Below are 19219 nucleotides of genomic sequence, written 5' to 3'. Positions count from 1 at the left end.
AATGAAATCTGCATGTCGCTCGTGTGACGTAAGACGATTTAAGAGCAAAATAAAATATAAAATCTTCAATATATCTTCGAGTAATATAATTCAGGAAAATTGTATGTATTGATATATAAATAATTATTATATACAAACAATTTTGTTTTTTAATATATTTTATAGAGAGATTAAATCTCTTGGTTTGTGATCTCTTGATTATCACGACATTCCCGTCCGATCGTCCGCGGAGAGATCGCGGATTAACAGACAAAGATGGGCGATTAAATTACGCTGATGATTATTATAATATCCATTATACTTGATTTGAAATATCGTGTGCGACGAGAGCGTTGTTTATACACCTCGTTGCGTCACTTTGACAATGTTTGTAACAGTATCGGCAATCGTGATTATTGACGGCAGGATTTAATTAGCGTTACGCAACAGCGTACAGGTGATTTCAGACAATTGTTCGCTCCTTACACACAGGCCACGTACACATGCTTATACGCGCGGAAATTGTATCGATTCAAATGCCCGGTTCACTTCGTTAATTATTTTGTTCGATCGACAAAAGACTCGGGCGAAACAGTTACATGGTCGATTCCGGCGACATTCTCCTCGTCACACACACACACACAAGCGCGCGCGCGCAGCGTTAAGTATTAACTGTCGCTAGGATTGATTCCTTCGACATCGATTAGCATTGACCTTATCTCGCTACATATTGTCCACTTTTACATTAATAGTGACTATTAATGTGATAACCTCTTGCGATAAATTTTTCTCGAAGCTTTTAAATCACTTTTTATATTCCATCTATTTTTACTGCATCAAAAATTGTAGAAATTTCTCGCAATTTTTCCTTGACTTTTTACGATTTTCCCAGACATATAGCAGCACGGTCCTTGACTGAATATAAATTATTGCCCGGAGATTTTTCGCGTTTTAATGAGAATGCGGTCCAGGCAGAAAGATTTTCCCGCGAGTCCGAAGGTGGGAACGAGAAGAAAGAGAGAGAGAGAGAGAGAGAGGACACCACGAGAGAAAGAGAGGCAGAGAAGTGATCTTCTCTTCGACTGTCTTTCTCGTTTATTTTCCGGTCCGGCGACATGCCCGCCGGAATTGACGCCCGGCAACTCTCCGATAGACAGCCTTGAGATGTCTATCGGTGATTTAGAGTAGAAGGAGAGTTTGCGAGAGGGAGGGAGGACGGGGGGGGAGGGAAGAGGGGAATGTCGCGCGTTTCTCTCTCTCTCTCTCTCACGGGTGTCGGGCGCGTATATGTACACCTGCATAGGTATGTTTACGTTGCACGTATGTGCGACCGGGCCGGCCCCCGGAGCGACTTTTTGCGCGGCGCCCGCGCTTCGGAGAGACCGACCGACCCGCCAATAGAACTCGCATCGAAGACGATACCACCCGGTGACGATGGCGATCTCGTTTTCTGTCTCGTCAACATCCAACATCCGGATCTAGCGCGGCTTGTCGATCCAAAACGCCGCGTTACGTTACCCACATTGTTGCCCGCGTTACTTATTCCATCGAATCCTTTGTAACAATCGTGGATATATATTTTTATCAATTATTCCTATATGATAAATTATTTTTATTTGAATATATTTAATATTTATTTGCAACGTGTGCCTTGTTTAGGCTTCCAACAGAATAATTGAAAAATAATAATAATATAAATAATAAAAATATTGAAAAAAATAATATCATATAAAATATTTCATTATTTTTGACATTAATTTGATAATGAGGTAAATATGAATTAAATTGTCAACTTATATGCATATATATTTGCCATTATGTTATCATAAATTATTATTTTTTTTTATTTGGATAATTATTAATGTTTTCTTATAAAATCTTTAATTGTAAATTTTGTGTCGCGCTCAAAGTAGTCCTCGAGTGTCGTAGGATCGTACCAGGATCGTTCTTGGCACATGCCTTGCGTGGAGGACGTGTCGTGCTTTTCTATTGTAACTCGTTGCGATAATAGTTACACGCACAGCAGCATCACGCATTGTTGTTTATCATATAAATTACTTGTCCAAGTGTAGCTTTACTCTCCGTAAGTACCAGGCGTGAACGAACTGTACTAACATGAGAACAGGCACTTGCATGTGGGAATTTTGCATTTCAAAGAAACACTCCCGCTACTTTGGCATCGAGATCGATTTTTTTTTTTTTTTAATGTCAGAAAATTTTCGCTTTTATTCCTTCTATTCGCGCGCTACAGATGTCAAAAGAAAAAAAAAGAACATACTCCATCGTCTTCTTTAAAAGGTAATAAAAAAATTTTTCGATACAATTAATTTTTCGCTCAACGTTTTACTTTAAACGAGAAATTATTTTTTAATTATTTTTTATTAATTTTTTCTTATTTTTTATTTTACTTTTTATTATTTTTTAATTATATCTTATTAATTATTTTCAATTAATTTTTCAAATCTTTTCACTCTCTGCTTCTTTACTCTAAACATAAAATGACAGATCAATTTTTAGACATATTTTTGTATTTTTCAAAATAATTTAATATAATGTTCTCGAAAAATTTATTTACAAAGAATATTTTCACCTTTTTGCGAGATGTGCGATTCTAAATTCATGGAATAAGATTAATGCGTCTTATTGATTTCTCTTCGAGAGTGATTTATAGATGATCTTAATTCTCGCGCGGCGCAACAGCTATTTTATTTCCCTGATACATATAATAAAGCTATCGTGCTTGAATCTATTCAGAAGTTAATCATCGCCGATTGGGCTTTGAACGGCGGGACTTAGGGCCCTTCGCGTTGCACAGAAGCGCGAAGGACACCGGCTCGCATCCATCCAATCCATCCCGCAGATTGCATCCCTTCTCTTTCTCACTTCCTCGCCTTCTGATCATGTCCTCGTTACCGGACCGCTCGCAGATTTAACTCCGTCCGCGTATCGTCTAGATGCGCCGTGCATCTCACTCCGCCGATCTCGCGCCTCTTCAATCGAGTCCTTTCGATAAGCGCGCCAAACGCCGTGTCATCCCGCTTAATTCCGTGTAAATTTTAGGCGACTCATTAAGTAACTAGAATGAAATGCCGTGAATGCGCGTACAAAACGGGGCCGCGGGGGGGAGGAGGTGGGGTTGGGGGAGAAGTAACAAACGACACAATTAAATAGCAATCGTCGCCGCGACGCTCGTTAATGGCCCCGACACGTCTCGCGCGTTTGCCGACGCGCGAAGTTAAAGCTGTTTCACTCCGTCATTATTTGTTTGTACCAATTAAGTAGTACCTTCGGTTGGAACCGGAACGCCGCGTCATTCCGTTTAATTCAAGTCGAAATTTCAACCGGTTCTGGTTGCCTGGACGAAGGTCGAGACAATAAAAATAGCGAGTACGCCGTTAATGATGTAATTAAGAATAAATAACGTATTTTTATAAAGAGAGACGCGCATCGAAATTTGCGTGGAAACAAAACGATAAAAATTTAAATCTTTAGAAGAACACTTTTCGAGAAAGCGTGCACTTTGCAATCACTCATCGCCGTATAATTTAATCAATAATTCAACTCCTGCGATTTTCAATGCACGATATATATATATATTGCCGTTAAATGTTTGGATCGAGCGATGCTGGTTTACCCTGGAATTGCTAAAGAAGAAGATTTCTCTCCTTCTCTTTAATCGTTTCCATTTCCACACATCTGCCAGACTATTTTTATTCCCATCATCGTCAATCCTGTTTGTAACAATTATCTGCTCGAATAAAGATAAATTATCTGGCTCGATCGAAAGGATAAATAACAATTTTATATATATGCAATTTTTAATGGAACACCCTTTATATCGAGCCGATATTAATTAAATGTAGATTTTATCATCTTAAGCAATAGAGATAGTCTTTTCAGAATTTGCTGTGAAAAGAATTTTATGGAAAAATAATAGGAAATATTTAAAGAATGTTACATTTTTTTTTTTTTTAAGATGTGAATTATTTTTTTATTACGGACGAATGATTATTACAATCGATTTACTTTGATTTTCTCAAAATTCCAATGAAACAAACATTTTTTGAGGAAGAAAAAGAATTATATATTTTTCAAAATTTAATGACCTTATTCTCGAGGATAGATTGGAAGACTGGATGATTTACATTCTTGTCATCACACATTTATCCTTTTTTCTATTCATTTGCGCTGCAAGCATTACAGGCGATTAGCTATCCACTTCTAAAAAATAAGCAGCGATGATCGATAGTGCTTCTGCTCATCGATTACTGAAAGATTAGACGATAATGATTAACGTAATAAAATGTCATTCATATTTCCATTACGCTTCCCGATATTAATCTAGTTTCTCGCAAGACGTTGATAGCACACTTTTAATCGGGCGCCAACAGGCGATAGTACAATCTTTGATGCGTCGAATCATTCAGTAGTATGTAGTGTATTTATAACTCGCTGCCTATCCACAGATATGCAATTAGACGATAACAGATTAATATGAAAAGAGAGAAATAGATAAAGCGTAATCAAAATATTTTGATATTCAAATATTATATTTAAGTGAACAATTTTACTTGCTGTCATAAAGTCTTTAATCTTGATAGACCTTAAGGATCGGTAATAAAAAAAATAAAAAAAAAACCAGCAGGTCAAAAAGAATTGCAAGAGAATAAAATTCTATTCATTTGTAGCTTTAATTTCAAAGAATAAGACAATTAGAGGCGTTATCGATATATACTGACAATTATCTTGTGCGTCTAAAATCTAACTCAGCTACCCCATCTTCGGCGCAATGTGCAAATCGCGTACAAGGTACACGTAATGTACGAAAAAAATGTCGGCGAGGTAACAGAGAGACAGAGGAGGAAGAATGGTGGACGGGAATTACAATGGTCGGTAGATCGACGAGGAGAAAACGAATGACTTCTTGCTACATGTAGACGGCGGCGGCGGTACATGAAGAATTTGAGCGATTAGTACACGCTGCGACCTTCCTTTCACGAAGCGAATACAAATCAACGCGACGATTGCCGCCGCGCTACGCGCAGTAGACGCTCTCCGCGTTCATTTAACCGGCTATGGGATATTCACACTTGGCACTTTTCTCAGGCCTCGTCTATCTACCGGAGTGTGTACTCCGAGCGGACACGTGCCTGCGAGTGGAGCGTCCGAATAGCCAGTCTGGTATACAGGGTGGCCCCGAACGTTCCAGCCAGACTTTGAGGTCTTATAGGAAATTTAATTCTGAACAAAAGATTTCTTGTAAACATGGGGAGAAAAATGCTTTCTTAAGAAGTTATCGCACAAAAACCTCTGAAATCGTGATTATTTTACATATTTTTTTCAAATATCATGGAAAATGTGCGTATTTAAACAAAAAATACCGAAACGAAAGTTGTAGAAAATTAAATTATCTTTTAAATGAGATTAAAAGATACTCTCCATTTAAAAAATATTCTACAGTGCTATTTTAATTTAAAAAGAAGAATTATTTTATTTTTATGAAAGAAAAAGATTTTTGTTTTTTATTTTTATTGATTTTTCTCCAGGAAATTTATTAAGTTTCATCTCCTTTTTATTATACTTCTCAAAACTTAAGGAAAGATACGATCAATTAATGTCAAAAAATGTCCAAAAAATATGCTGTCGTGAAATTTGTCGTGACACATTGCGATTATTGTGATTATTATTAATTTTCACGCTCATAATCGCATAATTATCGATCAGACGTGTTGAAACTGCAGCATTTTTCACTATGAGTAACTAATTTTAAGATGAAATCGCTGTCTTGAATCCGATAAACTGAATTGTCTAGTTGATTAAAATTATACAAATTTCCCGGAAAATTTCGAGATAAACTGTAAAAAAATAACAAGATAACCTCCGAAGAAAAGAAATTAAAAAATGTGGAAAAATACAGAAATTTGAGGCGCAAAAATTTTTAAGTGTGTAGTCAATTAATTTGCAATTTTTACGGAAAAGCGACAGTTTTATTGACTACAAGTCTCGGGCCGAATTCTGGACATTATCGTGGACACAAGACTTAACAATGGCAACTATGGTCAGTTTTGGGATATTGACTTCAACATGTGACACATGTGACACATGTGACACATGTCGATAAGATGCAACTCAAAGAACAATATTAGAATGAAATCTTACAAAATAAAATTTTCAAAATAATCTTAAAGATAAATAACTTGAAAATAATCCTAGTAGAGTTTTACAAATATTATATAATACATGTTTATGCATTTTTTTTCTCAATTATTATTTCCCCTTTTTTTTTACAGACACCTTGTATCTCATGGAAGTCAGAGACCCACAAAAATACATTCTTCACAATTTTTATTACAATATATTTTTTAATTTAATACTCACTCAAGTAGTAATGCTCGATAAAAGGGGCAGGATTTCCAAATCGTTTGGTCGCTGGATCTCTACACGTGGACTTTTTATGGAAACTAAACGATCGATTTTATGCGGCGAGATTGTCCGCATTGGTTTACACGCGCGTTCCTTTGTTGACGCACAATATGGTGAGTGCGGTTGCATTCATTATTGCAATCATATCTTTCAGTGACGACGCTGCGCTTCCGACATAGTGGGTAAATAACACGCGTGTCAAAGCGTGAGACGGGTTGCTCGTATGTCACGTCAGGCAAATTAACCGCTAACAATATGCGCGTCTCTCAGAAAACGCGGAAAGACTAAGAGCAGCTTGGAGATGCAACGGTAATGACGAAGTTGCATACACTGTTATACTACTAATTTGTTTGCAATGCGATCAAGTAGAGACATGCGCGTAAAATTGAATAGAGATACGCAGCTTTATAATTTCAAACTGTGTTACCTTGCTATTTACCCATAAATGCGCAATCTTTATTCAAACTTAATATTGAATTAATTATTATGTCTCTCTTTTCTCTGAGAGAGACACCGTGATTCTCTTCGTACAATCCACCATCGTTTCAATGAGCTTCTTCAAAGCTGTTAGCATTAAGAAAATATTGGCATAAAAATACGATTTTTTTTTTTCGGATAACATGTTACATATATATCATTTTTTTAAATATTTTAACATTTCCATAGAGAGGGAATTTTGGCTAAAATATATAATTAAATGAATAAAATATTATTTATCATATAACGTTTGTTTGTCGCTAATTTAATTTGCTTAATTTATTCACAATTATTAAATTTATAGGCAAAAATAGTTTGAAATCTCGTAAATTATTTAGAAATAATGTTTTTTGCAAAACAATGTTTTATTTCAATTTGTGCAATTTAATAACTTATAATTTCTCTCTCTCTCTCACAGAATAATATAGGTTCAGAAATTATGTTTTATCGAAGTTTAAGTATGTATGCAGTCTAAAATTTGGACGTAATAGATTTTATAAATAAAAACTAAAAATGATCACAAAAGATCTACAAAAAAAAAAGAAAAAATACTGCGAGAAATAATTAAAATTATTTCTAGAATTATTTCTAAAATAACTTTTATAATAGGAATAAAAAAGAAAATATAAATAGAGAGAGAAAAAAGACATATGTATGTATATCACAAAAGTCCTGTTTATGTTCAATTTGCGACTCATATTTTTTCATTTAGTCACGCTTTTGTTCCGTTTCCCTTAAATAGTTTTTTCCGAACAGTGTTCCTAAACAATGTTTCTTCATAATTCTTCTTTTGTTAGGAGCCAATAATTTTCTTTATTCAATTCACACATAAGCTCGCGAATAAAATCAACATTTGTCGTAATTTAATAAACATTTTTAATAATTATTAAAACAGAGTTAAAAGATAAGTATATGAGTTATGAGGCATATATTTAAAAGAAATTATAAAAACAAACTATTTATTTTTTCATAGATAACAGCGATGACATTTATTAAACGTACATATAATATAAAACAATAACAAGAGTATTGTTATCCGTTCTTGTTACGCCTAAATGTCGAAGAGGGTGATTTTATCACGATAGAATAAAATACGATTAATCGCACGAATAAATTAATGGGTTCACAACAAATACAGTGCGTTCGAAGCAGGAAGTTTCCTTCCAGCGGACGTGGGCGACCCTAACTATGTGATCCTACTTTCCGATAAGAGATACTCCGCGACTAGGAGAACGCGTAACCCTACGAAGAGAACACAGGAAACAAGGACATTCTTCACGTTCTTTCGAAATAGGATTACCTTGCTCCATTCATCCCTTCAAGAATCGTAGAATAGAACGTGTCACGTGGGTGGTGTGCATTATATCAAAGTTTCTCTCTCTCTGCATCGAGATCGAAACATTATGTATCACAGATCAACGCACAGCTTCAGCGTCTATAAAATCGTAAGAATTTTTTCTAATTTATTATGTGCTATTTATGCTTTATATTTAATTTATTATATGTGCCGTTTATGCTTTATAATATACTTTATTGATTTTCGAATATAAAATTATTATATTGAAGTAAAAAAAAAGAGAAATTCTCTAGGTTTCAGAAATGAGTTGAGTTTTTATAGTCTTATTTAAATTACGTAATGAAATATAAAAATTTCTAATTTAATATTATTTTTTAATTTTAAGATTTTTATTTTCACTTTAGCCTTTCGCATTTTTTAAAATTTATTAAAAATTATTTATCTACTATACAGACTTTTATATAATTTCAGAAATTTACATTGTCTTGCTATAGATTTCGGCGTAATCAGTGTCAATGGCACATAATAATTTATTATAAAGCCGTATTATAATTTTTTTTTTTTTTCGCGCAAGAGTGAAAACTTGTTATTAATTCGAAATTTATTCTCCTTCTCGCACGCGCATTCTCATCTCGCCTGTGAATCCTGCGACCTACGTCGGCGATTAAAATCACCATGATCGTCCGGAATGACGTAAAGATTCCTCGACGCGCACCCGTGTACTGACTCACAAGTCATCCAATCAATCATTCACCGCGTGACTCATTGTACGAGGCGCGGATCATCGACGCCGCAGAGAGGCCCGCTATCGATACTTTATCGGCAGTCACATTATACTCTTTTCTCTCTCTCTCTCTCTCTCTCTCTCTCTCTCTCTTTCTCCCTCCCTCCCTCCCTCGTCTTTCCCACTTTCTCTGTTCTATGTCTATTTCCTTTTTCATCCACCTTTCCCCCTCGCCGACGACTCCCCAATAATGACACGTTGTTGGCCGAGGAAATTACACCAGTACTTACGAAACAAGTTGCGCGCGCGCGCGAATCCCTTCGTGTCGCGTACACCCGGTATACGTGCGTCGGCTAATGGTATATGAATAATTGAATATCCGCCTTTATCCAGCTCATATCGGTGAACCGTGCGAGTACATCGTTCTGCTAGAGCTCAGCACAACGGGTGTCTGGCAGCGATTCAGATAATCGAGAAAGAGAGACGCTGTCGCATCCTTTTTATCTCGTCGCCTGTGAAACAATACCTTTCACGCGACGAATCCAGGTGCGACTCGGCCGAGCCCAAGGAATGATCCGCTCGATAAGATTTAATTCCTTAATTTCATATATATTTGATTCACATAAGATCGCGCTTTTCTTTCGTAAAGTCTCTTTAGAGACTTGAGAAAAAATTGACAGGCTAAATATAATCTTTATAAATGAATTTTCTCTTCGTGCATGAAGCTTGAAAAAAAAATATACACACGCAAATGAAATGAATTAATTTTATATTCTTTGTTGTCTGCTCTTGTTCACGTCATGAATCACGTAAATTGCGATAGATTCATTGCGCGGCTCGCGGAGGAAAAAGATGCCTGACGGATATCTAAGGGCATAGAAGGCAGTTGGCAGTTTGGCGGAGAAGTAGCTGTGACATATCCACGCAAGTATAGTGATTAGGTATCGATGCGGCGTAGATAAACGTCGCGTCGTGCGCCAAGAAGACCCCGTGCATTCTGAGAGCCCCGATGCGATCGCGTGTCGGCGGATAATCCTCGTGGGGGAACAGTTCCCTAATTCCGGCCCCCAGCCCCGTCCTGACAATCGCGGCATATTGTCGCATATATATATATATCTTTGAAATACCAGGCTCGGGATACCGTGGCGCGCGTGACGGGCGTTTTCGTCTCGTACACGAATGTTTACCTCACGTGCCAATTGCGACGATACATGTTAGACGGGGAACAATAATCATGAAAATTAATTTGTTACAATGCTTCTTAGACGATGTGTCAACATAAAACACAAGCTATACGTTTCGATCTCATTTTTCTGCACAATTTTAACAAAAAATTAACCGATAATAAGGTCTAGCTTTGGTGAAAGGCAAAATAAGAGGCTACATATAAAGAAAAATCAATAAATACATAACTTAAAGGCAGTCAAAAAAATAAATAAAATTGTAGCGTCAAATCATTTAATGTTTTAGCCTGAAAAAAATTTCTAAAATCATATGATTTTGACAGACTTGGCTTGAACGTATTTTATATTATTTATATCTCAAGCATCAGTTCTGATGAGACTGGTACTTCATGTATTCTTTATTCTTAAAGTGTGTTATAGACATAACTTGATAGAGAAGAATATACATGAAACGTATTATTGGCGAGAGTATAACTGAGAAGTTCCATAAATTATTAACAGTACTTAGTAGTAGCTCTGTAGTCTTTATTCTCTCCTTAACGTTCATATATCAAAGGAGAGATATCTGATTATAACTGTTAAATAATAAAACTTTTAGATAAATAAATTAAGCGTATACATGGTATACCCTCGCAATGGCATAGCATATTTTTAGCTCAAGAAACCCTTCAATTTATTTCAAGAATATTATATTGCAATTTATATAGTTTTCCCTCTAACATTTTCACCGCCATATAATTCTCGTCATCCAGTTTCGAGTCAATAAATTAAGATTGGCATCTTTTTTTCTACATGAATTACTCGTTTTTCGTCCAATGGGACGTGATCTCGATGATAGTTTCTCGAGCAAGAGCGCTCGCAATCGCTCGAAGGACGACCGGCAATTAGTAATAATTCCAGCAGACAATGTGCCCGCATATCTCATTCGCGAGCAGGACAACAAAGAGACGCACACGCGACACTTAATGGACGCGCGATGATGGCGTAGTCGCTATTGGTTCATCGCAGATATACTAAAAGTCTCCGATTCGTACGATGCTTCAAAAGCATAGGCCATAATTAGTGTCTCCACGTGCGACACTTGGCGAAATCTAGTCTCCTGAAACTGCAATTGCTTTTCAACGTCGTTAAAACGGAATTGGCGGACAAAAAAATGCATTAGAGATTTTAGTGATATAAAATAAAAGGGGATGAAATTTGTCAAGCCTTTCTCTCAAATTTCTCTTTTATTTATAATTCAGATATTTTTTTTTTTTTTTTTTAACTTTTTAACGTCATTAAAACACAATCGGCGGACGAAATAACTGATGCATCGTGTAGAAAAATTAAATCAGACATTTTACTGATATAAAATAAAAGGGGATGAAATTTGCGAAGCCTTTCTCTTAAATTTCTCTTTTACTTAGAATAATTCAAATATTTTTTTTACCTTTTCAACATTGTTAAAACACAATTGGCGGACGAAATAACTGATACATCGTAAAAAAAAAATTGGATTAGATATTTTACTGATATAAAATAAAAGGGGATGATATTTGCGAAGCAATTCCCTTCTCTTAAATTTCTCTTTTACTCATAATAATTCAGATATTTTTTTTTTTACCATATAATTTGAACGGTACAAATTTCTGTCAAGCATTCGCTTTCTACATTGCGAACGCATCGTGCGTTTTTCAGTGCAAAAACCGATCGGATATTGTATTTTCACTTTGAATCGCACGAAAGGCCATAATAATGATTCCTCGCTTGACGGTGCGCGCAGCATCTGCCGATCGTCCTCTAACAGGTGTCATCGACACTTTTGCGGCCCCAGATTGACGGCTCGTTAACGGCGATCTTCTTCCCCGTCTACTACCCCTCTCTCCTCCCCTTCGCTCCTCTCGCCATTCGTACTCGCACCGCGAAGACGAGACTCCTCGACGACGCTTCCCATCGAATAACGAACGCGCTCCGATCGATGGAAACGAACGCAACGATTCGACACGTACGCTTTTCTTGTCCGTTCATCCCGACAGCCTCTCTAATGATCTCGTTCGCGCACAGGAATTTGATAATTCCTCGCTGAGCGGCGATCAGTTTTTCTCGAGAAACCTAGCGGAGCGCACCGCGTTTTTCTATCGCATCGCATTTTAACAATATTATGGAAAGACAGATTCTATTGATGTTTTCTTGTTGATTTGAAAATGTAAATAAAAATCCGATAGGTTGAATAATATTTTGATATCAAGACTATTAGAATATTTGAATTATTATATCGGTTCTTTTATTTAGAAAATAAATTAGCAATATAATAAGTAGAGAAAACTCTCTTATAGTAAGAAATATATATTTATATAATACACATTGTATGTATCTATTTTTATCGGTATTATTTTATTCTGTTTTTAACGCGACTAAAAATGAACACGCTTTATTAAAAATTAATCGTTATTAATTAGCCATGAATTTAAAGTTTTTGAAAAATCTTATTATTTACAAAATTTTTTCTTACCAAATGCGACTATAAACTCTGCTTCAAAAAATCTGATCTGTTTACTTTTATGTGGTGAGATAACAGTTGCGCTTAATGATACAATGTAGAGAGAAATCGTCAGAGACAGCACAAAAACCTTCGTGGCTTATAATATGTACTAGTAATGTGCACATAATTGGGGATGTAACGATCATCGAAAGGTGAAATTTAACTGTTCGCTTATAGCTCGACATGCAACCGAGGTCGATTAGCCCTGACATATGGCCGTTCGATTAATTGCCTTTAAGTAGGACGATTAAGTCCCGACAGAGAACCCGAGAGTCGCACAAGCCGCATCTTCAAGCGTTTGCCCTTTCCTCGTTGTCTGTTATAATTACCATAGGAGAGAAACTACACGAGATATTCTTGAGCCTAAAGATCCCACGGATCCGGATGCTGATATTCTCTCTCGATGCTTCGCACGTTAATTGATTCGCTGCGATATCAATAGTACAAAAATTAATACGCGCACGTTCATTAATCTCATTTAATATTAATTTTTTTTTTTTTATTGTCTTGTTTAATATTTAATTTTGGATAGTATTTTATATTATTCCCTGTGCTTTGCGACAAAATTTAAATACGATTTTTGTAACTTTTTCTACTAAATATTGCTTTCGATATTTTTACTAAAAAGCATTAGAGAATTTTATATGATGCTTATTACGACAAAAAAAAATTACATAGATACTTTTCTATTCAGGTCTAATGTAATAAGCAATTAGATCGATTTGTAACAACATGTCATTTATGACATGCAAAGCAATTTTTCTTTTCCACGGAATATGTGTGTGTGTATGTATATATATATATATATATATATATATATATATATATATATATTTTCCAACTGAGAAAGGATTAATTTCATAAGTGACCTTTCTGCTCTACGTATCTCGAAAAAGGCAGGCAGGAAGTAATAACAACCGTCGTCGCGCAAAGCGAAGAATCGAGCCGCGCCAGAAGTATATTCGTCCTTTTTTTTTCTTTTTTTTTTTTCATTCAAGACGATGAAATATTTTCTTACCGCGACGATGTGACACTTTCGCGAAGTGTTCAACCGCCTATAACAAGGTTTCGTTTGTTCCCATCGCCTTCGACTCGCCTTGAGACGAGCTCGCTCCCCTTCCTCCCCTCCCCTCTTCCTCCCTCCCCCCCCCTCTTTCTATCGGACCAGTATCCATAAAATAATCGCACGGGCTTACCTCCGGATTACCTCCTTCATGCGCGTGCGTTCGCCGTATGGGGTTACGCACGATCGGGAGGGTGAGATGCGTGTCGGATCTCTGGTGACGCAAAGGAGGAGGCAGGGGAGGGGATACTAAAACGCGAATCGCTATTATGCCGCGTAATTGTTTGTCCTTGCGGCCGCCTAATGAGATCGCCGCTGAGAATCTAACGATCCTATAACGTCCACCATCGCCTCGGACTTACAGCTCGCGAATGTAACGTGGATTTGTGTGAATTTTTTTTTTTTTTCTTTTTTTTTCTCGACATATAACTCATATCTCTCTACTAACGGAACATCGAGATAAAAACAAATGCGCAATTTGTCTCTTTCATTTTGACTCACGAGCGGGAGTCCATTGCTCTCGATAATTGTACGATTGTAAAAATCTACACGTGTCTCAGTGTCAGTTAATATTTAATCCCTGTCCCTGCGAAAGCGACGCGGCTATATCCGTGATAGAGGCTTTTGTCGCGGAACGCGGTGCCGTGCTGTCGGGGCAATTGGTAAGGTGGATGTACGGACCGTTTAAATCAATTTGTCGACACGCACGAGTACGCGCGAGCGGGGGGAGGGAGGGCGGGGGGGGTGGCGCGCGCCCCCTCGTATTTCCAATCCTCCGTGAGGAGAGAACGATCACGCGGAACATCGCCGTCGGAGATTAGCCTTTAGGACTTCCTTCCTCGGCGACTTTACCGCGGCCGATTAAAAAAGCTTATCAAAAGCTCGTTCATCTCGCGCGACGGAAGAAACGGCAATAAATTGCAAACATATCTTGCCATCCCCATTACCAGTGCCGGTCGCATCGTCGTCGTCATCGTCACCGTCGCCGCTGTGTATAGACGCTTCATCAATGTTTTCCGAGCTTACTTGTGCGTCATCGGCGGCTGGAACCCTTTGTCCCGGGGTATAATTAAGCCTCGCGTACGCTACACTCGAGCTTATGTGCATATAAAAAAAGCGCCTTCTGTCCATCTATCTCCTACGAATCAAAGCCACGTGTCACGCCATGCCATGCCATGCCATGCCATGCCATGCCATCGGCGCGTCGCATCGTGTCACGTTGAACGCCGCTCGGTTTTATATAAAGTTTTACACCAGGCAAGAAGTGGCATTGTGCAAGTGACGGACTTTGTGGCTTTGTTCGCGTCGAATGAGAACGCGATGTAATTTTGCTACGTCATAGTATTAATTTTAAAGCGTGCAACTAGTGTAGCCTTCTATGTTTTATACTCCCTTATATAAAGTTTTATGTTTTAAATGTTGCAGCATAATTTATTCTCATTTTAATGAAACACATATTTATGAAAAAAAAAAATATTAAATTAATAATTTTAATTTATATGAAAAACTGACGGGCGAAAAATCATAAATTTATTTTCTTCAATTTTTTAATATATAATGTTTACGCGATTATTATATATTAAATTAATAAATAATTATAAAAGCAATCTTTTCGGCGAAACATAAACGTATTTATGCCACGATCGTATTATGAGACTTGATTATAAATATGCAAGAGCAAATAATAGTCGATGTCATTCATGGGGAAATGAATCTGCGATCTTATCTGAACGTGCGCTTGGACAGATGAATTTATTATATCGTGAAACGTCGCGTTTTGAGCGGCGCGATGGTATGCGCTGCGAATTCAGCGGAATCTTGGGGGATCATAAATCAATGCAGCGCGCTCGGTTCCCTCGATGCGAGGCATCTGCTAACGGAGATCATTAGCGCAGCACCTAGAACCGGCCCGGAATCTAATCGTGGAAGGCCACCCGCTCGCTCTCTGGATGCCATGCCACGCGGCAGAGTTTAATAAAAAAAATTCGACCAGCTGAGAAAACGGGGCAAATTTATATCGAAATTCGGACGATAATAAATTCCTTCGGGGTTAAAGTATTTTTTAATTTTTTTTATGACTTATAAAGATACAATTATACATAATTATAATACATGACACTTTTGTTATCAGTTTCATAAAATTTAATTCATTAAAATCTACGATATGTCAGGTTTCTAGTTTAGAGAGAGAGAGAGAGAGTGAGTCTACTGCCTCGGGGTGAGACGGATAAGCACGAACTAACGACGAAGCCATATCGATCACATTAAGGGATGTTTTTACAATAATTCCTCCCCAGCGCAACAGTGACTTACGAGCGTGTATAAGTGCTGGCACACAGACGCATCCGCAAGTCGTGATAGATGGCTAGGTAACTGGGGTAGGTAGGTAGCCGCCATGTCTAATTATGTCGCATTGATTTTGTCATTAGCCACCCCACGTCGACCACCGGGTCGTCCACGACTCGGGCTCGACATCGTGGCAAAAAGCACTTCCTACAATGCTCGTGTGAAGGCCTCTTCACGAGGCCCCGCGTTCCTCCTCCCGATCTTAAAGACGCGAGCGTGGTGTGTCCGTCGATCGAAGTTCGGATCGGCAAATCCGTCCGATAATCGTGTCGGATCTAGGAAACGGTTCCGGTTACACGACAACGCGTACGTACCTGACGTGACGTTATCAGAAAGAAAAAAAAAAAAAAATTACATCGCATCGTGAACACGGGGGGAGTCGATTGCGGAGTCGAGTCTGTTTGCGGAGAATGTTGTCTTGAGGTAAACAATTATGCTATATACATTACTGTCGGTATATACTGTATCCGCGTCTTCATTTAGCCACTTCCGTTGGCTTCCTTCCCCGGCTTCTCTATTCGAGCTACCGAATCTCTGATGTACGCGGGTCAAGTGTCGCCGGGTAGTTAAATGAGATCGTTATGGAAGTCTCGTCCCGACGTTAACAAACGAGTCGGTTGCAGGTTTCGCATCGCATCTCGCGCGCGCCCCATCCCCGCAATGCTGCTTCCTGCATATGAGAGTGTCTTGCTCGTTGTTCCCCCAAGTTTTCTTCAAGCTCTTACTTCGACGGCTTTCCAACTTGGAAAGATTTTTCATATCCTAATAAACGTCGAGCGTGTTTCAAGAGAATTGTCTATAGATAGAAAGATCGTTTAATTAAAAATATCGACTACAAAGATCTTCAGATCAGGTGAAATTTTTATTAAAAAAATTAATTTAATAAGATTGCAAACCGTAAAGTCATTAGAGATTTAAGTTATATATTTATAATTAGCAATTCTAGGAGACTGAAAAATAGAGACTCTGAAAACAGATGACGCATAATTTATATAAAAAATTATAAAAGATATTATATTAATATCTTTTTATTATTTTGCAAATGACAGATTATCTTATATAAAGGGAGGTAAACTCGACATATCTAAACTGCGATGTAAGTAATATAAATACTTTAAATTGGCAAGCAAAAACTGGCAGCGTGGCACCTCTCGTTGCGCCGAAAAAAAAAAAAAATATCCGACTCGTGATGGATCCGGCTTGATCGTTCGGATCGGACTTCTCTCACGGCTCGCTTAATTGCGGATCCCCCACGCTAACGGGGTTAATTGGCGGATTCGTGTCTGGATCCTGGACCGGATGCCTGCGCGCGGACGACGAAAATTCGATGAAATCTAATAATCGATGACCGCCAATGAACGAGCGGGAACAAGAGGAGTTATCTCTCTCTCTCAGTGTACGTGCGTGCGCGTGCGTGTTACGGGCGAGTTTCTCACGGTGCATTGGGAGGAAATTATAAGGGAATGGGTTAAACCCCGGGTTACCTTCCCCCCCCCCTCCCCTGTGAGGGGACAGGGAAGGCCCGAAGGAGAGGGAGAGAGCGAGAGAGAGAGGAACGAGGTAGGCGAGAAGCGCGAGGAAGACTTCGCGAGAAGGAGCGAAGGGAGGGGGGAGGGGAGGGGAGAAATCATACTTAATTGATATCACAAAGAGGCCCTCCTCGCGCTCAGCACCTAACCCAACCCTAACTTCATAATCGTCGGCTCCAACGTCGGATTAAACGCCGCTCGGATCCATGTTGCACGTAAATTACGCGCTCGCTCGCTTGCCTGCCTTCGTGCTTGCTCTGCCCTTCACTTATTGCCGTTGTCTTCGAGCGGGAGAGGGCCCGCACCGCTCTCTCCCATCCATCAGTTCTTCTGCTGCCCCCGGGTCCCCCTTCTCCCTATCTTACCTTCATGGCCTGCTCTCTTCTCTCTCTCTCTCTCTCTTTCTCTCTTTCTCTCCTTTTCCGATTGCTAGCGAATATTCTATAACGGAGCGGATTCCTCCGGGCAATCGAAATAATATCGATTATAACCGACGCTTATCAGATAGCGCGAAGACGGTGTTGGCTTCCAACAAAGTGCAACAGAGAGCGAGCGCAAAGTATGAAAATGTCAAAAAAAATGTTGCGAGTCATCGCGAGTTGAAAAGAGGGCGAGTCGGATTTCTCTCCGTCCTCGGTCAACAATGAAATCCCTTGGGAAAAATATGTTTCTTTAAGCGATGAGAAAAATTTGAAGGAGCGCGAGAATCTCAGAATTAACACAGCCACACCCCCGCCTCCGTGATCATTTCTATAATTCCAAATGTATTACGTATCTCTGCTAGAAATGGAGATAATTATCGATTTCGCGTGTTACAGGCGAAACTTATCGCCCGTCTTGCATTGTAATGAGTTTTACGCGCACTCGTATTATAAATCTCAGACACTGCTCATTATCGCGGGCAGCGGTCAATATTTCTATTACGAAACGCACAAGAGAGCGAGATCGGCAAATAAACCTATTATCCTTTATTACAGTTTTTTCTTGTCATTCGTCGTTACAATGATACTACGCACGGGTTTACATAAACGCGAAGTGTAGAACGAGAGATGAACGAGACACTTTCGCGATGATCATAAATCGGAGAAATCTCTAATAATGATGGCGCTCTATCGAAGACACTACACAACGATACAAAGGGTGTAACTATAATTATTTCATACCGACATTTACATACAAGACGCGGAACGATTGTAAATCGCGCGCGAATTTCCGCGTAGCTTATTTGTATACTCGATCGACTAAACGTCATCGTCATCCGTGGATAATTCTTATCAAGCTCTTAGCTCGCGTATATTAAGTAGAAAGTCGTTCAGTCATATAATAACAATAATAAGAGAAATACAACTCTATTTAATTATACGCATTGCGTTACACTCGGTCATTTATACAATCTAATGCACAGTACAATGTTATCAATCTTTTTTTTTTTTTCTACAAAAAAATTAAGATACTATTTTTTTTTCAAATATTAAAGAATCTCGAGATATATTTTCTTTGCGTCACTATTAACACACTTTAATATATTTGTATGAAATTAAGATACTTTAGAATAAATGCATGGAAAATTATTTAATTTAAATACAATAAAATATTCTTTACTTCAAAGAAAGACAAAATATATTTCTTCGATGATGAAAAAATGTTCATAACGTCTGATATAGAGGAATGCGATA

General features: G+C 38.1%; 1 protein-coding gene across 9 annotated transcripts in view; it reads left to right on the top strand.

The window, feature by feature from the left end:
• Nucleotides 1-19219, top strand: part of LOC126858560 (zinc finger homeobox protein 4-like) — a 363658-nt gene that overhangs the window by 241892 nt on the left and 102547 nt on the right. Inside the window, exon 1 of one of the 9 annotated variants that reach the window (XM_050608975.1) lies at nt 15583-16050. The exons of the other annotated variants lie outside the window; for them this stretch is intronic. The gene's annotated coding sequence lies outside the window, so the exon portion shown is untranslated. Of the gene's footprint in view, nt 1-15582; nt 16051-19219 lie in introns of those variants that run through there. 9 annotated transcript variants of the gene reach the window in all.

This window comes from Cataglyphis hispanica, chromosome 26 (genome assembly GCF_021464435.1).
Source record: "Cataglyphis hispanica isolate Lineage 1 chromosome 26, ULB_Chis1_1.0, whole genome shotgun sequence".
In the NCBI taxonomy this organism is placed as follows: Eukaryota; Metazoa; Arthropoda; class Insecta; order Hymenoptera; family Formicidae; genus Cataglyphis; species Cataglyphis hispanica.
The sequence above is the reverse complement of the archived record's forward strand: the minus strand, read 5'-3'. Positions and strand labels throughout refer to the sequence as shown.